The 9,880-nt window shown below is 42.7% G+C and overlaps 1 protein-coding gene across 1 annotated transcript in view; it reads right to left on the reverse strand.

Annotated features, from left to right (window-relative positions):
* adarb1b (adenosine deaminase RNA specific B1b) overlaps window positions 1-9,607 on the reverse strand; it is a 144,181-nt gene extending 134,574 nt beyond the window's left edge. Inside the window, exon 1 of the mRNA XM_049594634.1 lies at window positions 9,406-9,607. The gene's annotated coding sequence lies outside the window, so the exon portion shown is untranslated. The remainder of the gene's footprint in view (window positions 1-9,405) is intronic.
* Between the last annotated feature and the right edge of the window lie 273 nt (window positions 9,608-9,880).

Genomic DNA, 9,880 nt, shown 5'->3' on the forward strand with positions numbered 1-9,880 from the left:
ACCGTGACTGGCTGACAGTGTAACAACAATGTGAAAACATCATAATATGCATCTTTCATATATTCCCTACACAACTGTGAGTAAATGACTTTGATGCTAACTTACATAGACAGATATTTAATATCACCCAGTTCATGCCCCTGAAAGGCTTTGACACTGGTCTGTAGCTTGTAGTTGGTAACAGCAGCCGTGAGCCAACATTATCTGTTACAGTATGTTTTACGCAGACTGATTAATAGATTGAAACTGGCCACTCCTGTAAAATTAAGTCAAAAATCAATTTCAGTATTAATTTCAACTGGCTGGGAAACAACAGCACTGTAGGACAAGTTTTGATAGCTGCAGTGAAACAGCAAGGTCATCGGCAGAGTAATTATCTCATGGCAAAGATGTAAAACTCACATGCACTGCATGGCACAGGAATTGTATCTGCATTGTGCTTTTCACGCTGAGTAGGACAGAGCACTTTACAAAGCCTCACGATCACCCACACATTCACGCACACTCACACACACACACAAACACACACACATCTCTGTCACTTCAGGAGTCACACAAAAGAACAATAAAAAGTGTGATCAAAGGAAAATTATTTTTTTTCTGCTCTACTTCATTGTAGAAATATCAGGGTGCACCGCAACAAGTGCACAAGGCAACACAACAACAGATTTTAAATAATCCTACACGCTGACCATGTTATATAAAGCCCCTGAACACTTCACCTTAAGTATTTTTCCAGAATATTAAAAGGTGCTGTATGTGACATTCAGAGCATATCTATGATTCAGAGTCTGGGGCGGGATTGTCTGCATATAGTTCTCACCATAAAGGTGGTTGAACTGGCTGCTAGCAGCTAATTGTGTTTACTCAATAAACAGCAGATACAACAGCAACAGTGCCCTTGTTAAAGGCGCTGTATGTAAGAATGTGGCCAAAACGGTTACTGCACTCAAATTCAAAATACTGCCATGAGTCGTGTCCGCTCCCACCTACAGATTTGAGGTTGCTGGACAGCAGCTGGAGAATGATTTGTTTGCCCACGGGCGGCGGCCGTGGCAGGGCTGCGTCGCTGCGTCCTTGATCTGCAGTTTTCCAGCGGACCGTTCGAGCAAGTCCAGCTTCTCTGCTGCTAACGCTGCGGCCAGGATACAGCGGAGGAGCCGGCTGCTAATGTTATGTACCAGGACACAGCTAACGCTGTTGCCGGGATACAGTGGAGGAGGAGCCGGCTGCTAATGCTATGTACCGAGACACTGCTAACACTGCTGCCGGGATACAGCTGAGGAGGAGCCGGCTGCTAATGCTATGTACCGGGACACTGCTAACGCTGCTGCCGGGATACAGCTGAGGAGGAGCCGGCTGCTAATGCTATGTACCGGGACACTGCTAACGCTGCTGCCGGGATACAGCGGAGGAGCCGGCTGCTAATGTTATGTACCGGGACACAGCTAACGCTGCTGCCGGGATACAGTGGAGGAGGAGCCGGCTGCTAATGCTATGTACCGGGACACTGCTAACGCTGCTGCCGGGATACAGCTGAGGAGGAGCAGGCTGCTAATGCTATGTACCGGAACACTGCTAACGCTGCTGCCGGGATACAGCTGAGGAGGAGCCGGCTGCTAATGCTATGTACCGAGACACTGCTAACGCTGCTGCCGGGATACAGCTGAGGAGGAGCCGGCTGCTAATGCTATGTACCGGGACACTGCTAACGCTGCTGCCGGGATACAGCGGAGGAGCCGGCTGCTAATGTTATGTACCGGGACACAGCTAACGCTGCTGCCGGGATACAGCTGAGGAGGAGCAGGCTGCTAATGCTATGTGCCGGAACACTGCTAACGCTGCTGCCGGGATACAGCTGAGGAGGAGCCGGCTGCTAATGCTATGTACCGAGACACTGTAACTGATGCTGAGACTCTACTGACTGCGTGACTGGTAGACGGCGGTGGGTGGCACAACAGGCCAAAACACAAATTCAAAACATAAACATGATTTGCAGACTGTAAAAATGTTTTTTAAATGCTGTACTATTGTTATCTGTGAGATCATTATGTTATATGAGCATTATTCCTTAGTCTCTGTGACATATTAGGAGGATTTTACGACTAATTGCTTTAGATTTCTTACATATAGCTCCTTTAACTAACGCTGTTAACCTAGGTGGAACCGAAGAGTGTTTCCGAGGCAGCAATTAGCTAGCCAGTGGGACGCTCCCACAGGGACTCAAATGCACTAACATGCACACCTGGCCGGCACAGCTACCACAGCTAACAACAGATAACCTCAGATAACAACACCCACAGAGCGTGACTACATTCTCTGCTCAGTCAGAATACCATTACTCCACTATATCTTTACATAGCAAATAGTGGTTTGCTGCTATGTTAATACTCCTTTGAGTATTTATTACAACATTAGAAACAATCAAAGTTACAAAACATTTTTAGGTATCATTTAATAAGAATAAAACACTCAAAACTCATCGGAACTGTTGCCACATCCTGATTAGATGGATGATATAACATCACATTTGTCCAACTGAGTCCTGCCCACTACAAATCAGTGAGAACTTTAGATAACTTAAAAAAAACTAAAATGTGAAATAAGCTCAACTGTTCAGAAAAACGGCCTAATGTTTTAATGCAGAGTCCCTTTGCTGACAGTAAGAAGCTGATTGAGAAATTAAGTTTTTAGGGCCTTTAAACCACTTGTTTTAAAGTTTTTTTTGTTTTTTTTTTTTAAAAAAGGCAATTATACTTACTACATTCACTTCCATTTTAGAATTTTAGAAAATTAGCTCAGATCCAAGATTTGGTCAAAAACTTTTTTAGCTGTCTGAGCAATCACACTGCCTGCCCCATTGGTTGGATGTAAATCGGATCAGATATAAAGCTGTGGCTACCAGTTCCAACTCGTCTATGATTCCTCTGTGTCTCCTCCACAATGGAGCCAACATATCTTCTCACAAGGACAGGGACCACTGCAAAAATACTGTTGGCTGGCACGAGCATGCCTGTCATGTGGAGCTGCACGCATTCTTAAGCTCTAAACTGATTACGGGTTATAAGCAACCCCTTTCTTTTTCAAATGAAAATAATGCAGCTCAAGTGTACTGTCTTCTGAAAACTTTCCTCATATTTGGAATTGAGAAACTCAGAAAAAAAACGAGAAAAAAAGATGGGGAGACAGCTGAGTGTCACACTGGAACAACTGGTTGATGCAACGGCATGAAATGCTGTAGCTGCTATTTACTTAAATCAACAATTAAGTGAGAGAGAGGAAAACAGGATGCCCCGCGTGTTTCAGGAAATGTACACAGGACAAAGGATGAATAGCTGTCAGCCAACAACGGCATGCAAGTGGCCACTGATAAGGAGCACAAAGGAAGTCAAGAGAGTTTGGCTAATTTGACTTCCACTAACAAATGTATTAATTTCAAACAGTTCAAATGTGCTTTTAGATTAAAAAGAAAGCAGGACACTCACTTGTAAATAGAACATTTTTAAATAAGGGAAGTCTAACTAAACTTTGTCACACCAACCTTGCGATAAAACTGGACTGACATTTGTTTTTGCAGCACTGACACCATCCTGCCGGGGGAAAGCAAATATGTTCAGGAAGGCGTCCAGGGTGGAGGCAGCTAGAGCGATTTCATTTCATGCAACCTATGTGTTCAAATATTTTGCCTGCAAACAATTACTGGCCAGTCAAGCAGGTGCTCCTCCTGCCAAATGGGACAATTTGCCCAAATTTGGTGCTTGGCAGGTGTTCATTTGGAGTGGCAAACACCACATTTCCTGACAGTGTGACAATCATTAAAACACTAAAATAGCTGCTACGGTCCCTGAGAAGAGAAAGCAAAGTTAACAAACCGTCAATCACAACATACCCTTTCTCTGAAGGTTATTTGTTAATTTAAGAGGCCATGTTTTGGTCATCAGTTGTACTTAATGTCAGCCTGTATTTGCTGAAGGTGACCTAAAATACCTGCAAATAAGAGTAACAGAGTAACAGAATGTTTATCCTGCAGCTTATCACAATGGCAACTGACACCGAGCCCCTGTGGTCTTCTGCAAATGTGTGCACTCATCAGCACCCATCAGCCCGCAAATCCTGAGGAAATGCATTGTCTTTTTATAGTGTGTTATCCCTATGATGAAGGGCTCCGACAACAGTGTCCTCAGGGCAGAGAACATAGATCGATGACAGAAGCTGCAATGTCCACAAGGAGCTGTGTGAAGGTGACGGCTCCAATTTTTGTTGCCTCCAGTCATGCAATATAGGAGCATTAAGGGAGAGTCCTCTGACAGCTGGCAACAACTTATTAGCATGAGTGGTAGCAGTCGCTGCTGCTGCTGCTGCTGCTGCTGCATGGGTCCACTAACAGAGCCAGTGCAGCATCTCAGCTGCATACAGTTTCCCTGAGATGGCACAATGCAGCAGAGCTAAGTGAACTTTGCTCACAAACTCTCTCTCTTTCTCACACACATTCACACACACGCGCACACAGTCATTTTGGCATGGCACCCTCAATGCCTTTTTCTAAGCTGTTTTCCCCCTCTTTAAACTTGTCACCTCAGCAAGTGGAGAAGTACTGCAGCAGTTACATGAAATACACAGTCAGGTTGAGTGTAGCTGGCCCCTCAGCTTAGTTTTGATCAGTATTTGCTAAAGGTGCCCCCAACAGTGTTTTGTTTTAGCTGACTACTGCAACCGGATTTTGCGAAACCTCAATTACTCCCTTTAACTCAGCAAATCAGCCAAATTGCTTTTCCCACACAGCTGCAAACAGATTCAATCATTCCGCATAATTTCTTTAAACAAAGGCAAGAGTTTGTCAGCAAAATACTGCCCCTGCACTGCTTCTCTGCAAAAATAATCCGACCATGTCGCATTATTTTTAGGAAAATGTGAGTCTTTGTCAATTGTTTGGGCCAAATCTCACGCACCACCACTAACTTGGAAGGGGAGCTTTCCAGTTCCCTTCAAAGGGAAACACCACTCGGCTCAAGAGCAAACACTGATACCGTCACACTGCACTCATTCATTCATTATTTAAAATAGTCAGTTTCTTGAAGACAGTAATAACAAACACACACACACAAATCACACACATAACTGCACAGTGCTAAACACAGCAGCTTTTAGCTTGGGTCTCCCCAGTACAGGCAGTATAAGCACAACTTTTTTCTGGCTTTTCTCTGGCTTATGCGACTCTATGAAACATCACAGAAACATCACCATTTGGGGAATGCGTGAGGTCGAATTTAAGTCCAGCTGGTTAATAAGTCAAGTACTGCTTAGCTACAATAATTACATAGCATGATGAGACGCTTTCAACCAAGCACTTGCAATCCTGCCTGAGGCTTTCAACCCGTCAAGTTGCAGGGATCCCCCTCATTAAAAAATCTAAAGTTTATGCCTGTACATCCCCCACCCCTCCTGAAGACACACAGTGACAGTGAAGTGTGGAAAATAAACTGTATCTTGCCAATAATTTGAGGAGTAAACACTGAGACTTTTGTATCATACAAAAGCCTTTTTAAAGGGACAGTTTACCCCAAATCTAAAACACACATTTTTCCTCTTACCTGTTACCTGTAGCGCCATTTATCACTCTAAATTGTTTTGGTGTGAGCTGCTGAGTGTTGGAGATATCGGCCAAAGAGATGTCAGCCTTCTCTCCAATTGAATTGAACTAGATGGTACTCAGCTTGTGGTGCTCAAAGCAAAAAAAAAAAACAACAAAAAAACAAAAACACACTTGACAAACTCAGCAGTAATGTCACTTTCCTGAAATCATGACCCGGTTACTCAAGATAATCCACAGACCTTGTTGTGAGCAGTTTTATGTAGGAACTATTTTCTTTCTACTGAACTACACCCGCCAACCAAATCATAAAGATGATTTCTGGAAAGAGACATTGCTGTTAAGTTTTTCAAATGTATTTTTTAGTGCTTTGAGCACCACAAGCTGAGTGCCAGTTCCATTATATGCGACACATTCCATCTCTACGGCCGATATCTCCAACACTCTGCAACTTAGACCAAAATGATCTAGACTGATAAATGTCACTACAAGTATGAGGAAAAATATCTATTTTTGATTTGGGGTTTAATTGTACCTTTAAGCTGTGACTAACAGGCATCTGCCCATTCAAAAGGCTTGTTGAAGGCGAGGGACAAACTAGTCACCATTCTCATGGGACAAGGTTAACGGGTACAATTTATTGCCATCACTTAAAGTAATGTTCTTGACCTTGATAAGCTGAAATTGTTACTGCAGTAATAAGGTTCAAGCATTTTTCCCTTATTTAGTAAAAATATCCAAAATTTTCCCTGACGAAACCCAGACATGTTAAGAAGCATTCAACGCTGAGTACTTTCGTGAGGGAAAGTTAATGTTTTATATTTCGGGTTTTGTTTTTTCAAGCTTTTAAATGTACTGGCACTATCAAACTCCAGTATCCCAGTGTAAAACTAGAAGTAAAGACATTTGTTCCAACCAGAGCTAAACTGACAAATTGGTTGATATCACACTGTAGAGCACAGACTGTGCTCTACAGTGTGAGCAACAGAGCACAGAGGAGGGAGAGACAGATGCTCGTCATTGTGGTGCAATAAAACCTTTGCAGGTAAAAGATGATAAGAGCAACTTATCAAAATGCCTGTTCAACAAGCATGAACTTGTCTGTGTTCCCATCCACCATCTGTACCCAGCCAAAGACACTCTGTCACCATTGTGCAATTGTGTTCTTGTAGCTCCTCCTGCTCCAACGGTCTTCTAAAACATTCAGCTGATCGTGTCATAATTTAAGCAGGCGGAATCTAATGTCAAAAATTTGCACAGATCAATTCTTTTTTTTTATTTAAAGATATTTCTTAGGGCATTTTGCCTTTAATGGACAGGAGAGGTAAGTTTTTGAAAGGGGGAGAGAGAGAGGGGATGACATGCAGCAAAGGGCCACAGGCTGGAGTCGAACCCCGGTCGCTGCGGCAACAGCCTTGTACATGGGGCGCCTGCTCTACCCACTAAGCTACCAACGCCCCAGCACAGATCAATTCTTTGTCAAGTTAGGATTTTATAAATTGTTACGTGCCGTAGAGTTTGTGGTGTGTGTGTGGGTGTCTTTCTGTTTGTTTGTTACAGGTGTGTGTTGCAGGTGTGTTCCCTGAACGGCCTCGCAGCTGGTGCCAATCAGGTGAAGGATAAAGGAGAGTGGACCAAGGCCGCCGGCAGTCAGTATGGACCGCTAGTGCTTCTGGGAACCGTCTCGCCACCACGTGTTTTAGTGTACCTCCTTGCATTTCGTTAGTGTAATACCAGTGTGTAGTGATATACCGTGTAGTGTCTAAAATCCGGTGTTTTCTGAGTTTTTGTTTAGTTAATAAAACATTTCTCTTTTCTCTTCGGTATGTATTGTTTATTTAATAATTACGGTTAGTCCTGAAACTTCCTAGACAAGTTGGAACGTAACAATTGGGGGCTCGTCCGGGATCTTGCAGTTTTTTTACCATTCGTGTTTATGTCCATGTTCAGAACCTGAAAACTAAACATAAATATAGGGCTGGACAATATGGAGAAAGCTAAAATCATCATTCTGTGTGTTTGTAAGGTTGACTATTGGTGCTTTTACAAAATATTTACACACTGAGAAATGTGGAAATAATAACTAAGTGAATTAAGGCAATTAAATGCCTTACCAAAATGGTAAGTTCAGAAAATTACATGGCTTTACTGTAATACAGCCATTAAAACCAGGAAAAGACAACACTAAGAATACAACAACATCCCAAATGTAAGACAAAATTTTGTCTTATATCACAATTTCAATATAAAATTAACATATTGCCCAGCCAAACAAAAATAGGTTCACTTTGAGGTTTCAAAGGATTCTGAAATATCATGAGGATTTGTACTGATAAAACGGTAAAACGCCAACCCTTTTTCTAAAGCCTAAAAAGAATAAGTTAGCACATTGAAAGTCGATGCATTCCTGAAGCACAATACATTCCTCTCTTTTAGGTTCCAAGTACATTTTTTGTTTCGAAACTCTTCCGTAATCTATAATCTCCCAGTGAAGTCAGTTTGCCCCTTTTGCATCCTGTATAATTAATTTAAATGTTTAATGTTTTATATTCTGCCTGTTAATTTTCACTTGTGTGCCGAAACTTTTAAATGTAATTGCAGAGCCCTGACAGAGATTGTAAACATATGATTTAATGTTTGAGGTAGTAAGGAAACAATAACACCATTACACAGTTTGTCCACCAAAAAGGTCAAATAAAACTGTTCAGACACACTGTTTTTTCTTTAAAATGTTCATGTCTCAATTTGGTTTCAATTTCTTTTAACAAAGAATAACAGAAAAAAAACAGCCAATGTTTCGTTATCGGATTTTTAACATAGTCAAATACTGACACTGAGATCCGTTTCTGATTCACTGAGTGCCTGCAAACTGTTGTGAGAAATTCCGCTGGGCAAGGGCCACTTCAAGTAAACTGATTGCTCCATCTGCCCAGCATGTGAGCAGTGTGTGTGTGTGTGTGTGTGTGTGTGTGTGTGTGGTGGGGGGGGGCACAGTTCAATAAACTGCCTGACAAAGATGTGCACACAGGGTTACACAGACAGGTAACTCTGATTCACAGGTGAAGGTCTAATATGGTAAATTTCACTCTCTGGATCCATTACCTGCAGAAATTGTGTGACAGTTCTATCATAATCATATCTCATCTTTGATTTTACTTTTGCTTCCCCTTAAGTGAAGCAACAGGGGGAAAAGATGAGGTGCTACTGTTTTTAATAATCCAGTTGTCACACCTTTAGGCAGGGATTGCTTCCTCAGCTTTCACACAACAGCAGCCTGAAAAGAGGCACTTCTGAAAGCCTTGCATTGCACTGCATGTATGTAGCCTACATTGTCAAATCTCTCTTCTCTCCTCGCGTCAAACAGGGCTTTGCAAACGTGCAGGGTACAGAGTACAGAGACAGGAGCAGATTTCAACACTGCAACGCATACCTGCAGAACACTTGAATGTGTTACTGCAGCTAGCATAGCGGTAATATTGCTGTATCTCTTTGAACTGTACATGATGCGGTCTCCTGGGTAGACCTTCACAGGCACCACTGACAGGGTAAAGCTGAGGTAAGATGACAGCCATAAATCCCACTGTCGCGCTGCATACACACAGGGTAATATCACAACGCTTACAGAGGTACAACTACATATTTTGGTTAACGTTAACCACCGATGTAATTTTGACCGGCGAGTCCCTACGTCTGCGCTGTTGTGGAGGATTACCAGGCTAATATTACATAAACACAACCGGAACACAAATCATATTAGCAACCCCGTTTGTTTCATCCTCCGCAGCCCCAAAATAACACGCTAACAGCCTACTCACGGTCCGTGCTGTAACGGAAAGTTAGGGTTTCCGGATACGTTGAAGTCTTCTCCGCCACTTCACTTCAAAACACAGATGACTGTTTTCCTCGGTGTCGTCGCTGGCGTTGGAGGAAAAATTGAACAGAGGCTGAGAAAGCGGTTGTACGGTCGCATGTACTGCAGTGTTCACAGTCTGCCGTCGGGGCTCTTCTTCATCTTGGTAGTGTGTCGCGATCGGTAGAAGAAACGGCGCATTACCGCCACCCAGTGGAGTGGAGTCGACTTACGCTCCCCCAGTGGTACCGTCAGTAAAATTCACTTCCGCTCAGGATTTTTAGAATAAAACAGGCGAAAATTAAATACAGATTAAACACTGAAAGCGTACACGGTGAAATAAAAATATGGGATGCAAGGACACCAATTTCAACCGGTTTAGCTGATTTCAGCATGTTTTCATTAAAAAGAAAATCCAATATTTGTCTAGTTTTGTATCT

This window comes from Epinephelus fuscoguttatus, linkage group LG13, assembly GCF_011397635.1.
Source record: "Epinephelus fuscoguttatus linkage group LG13, E.fuscoguttatus.final_Chr_v1".
Lineage (NCBI taxonomy): Eukaryota > Metazoa > Chordata > Actinopteri > Perciformes > Serranidae > Epinephelus > Epinephelus fuscoguttatus.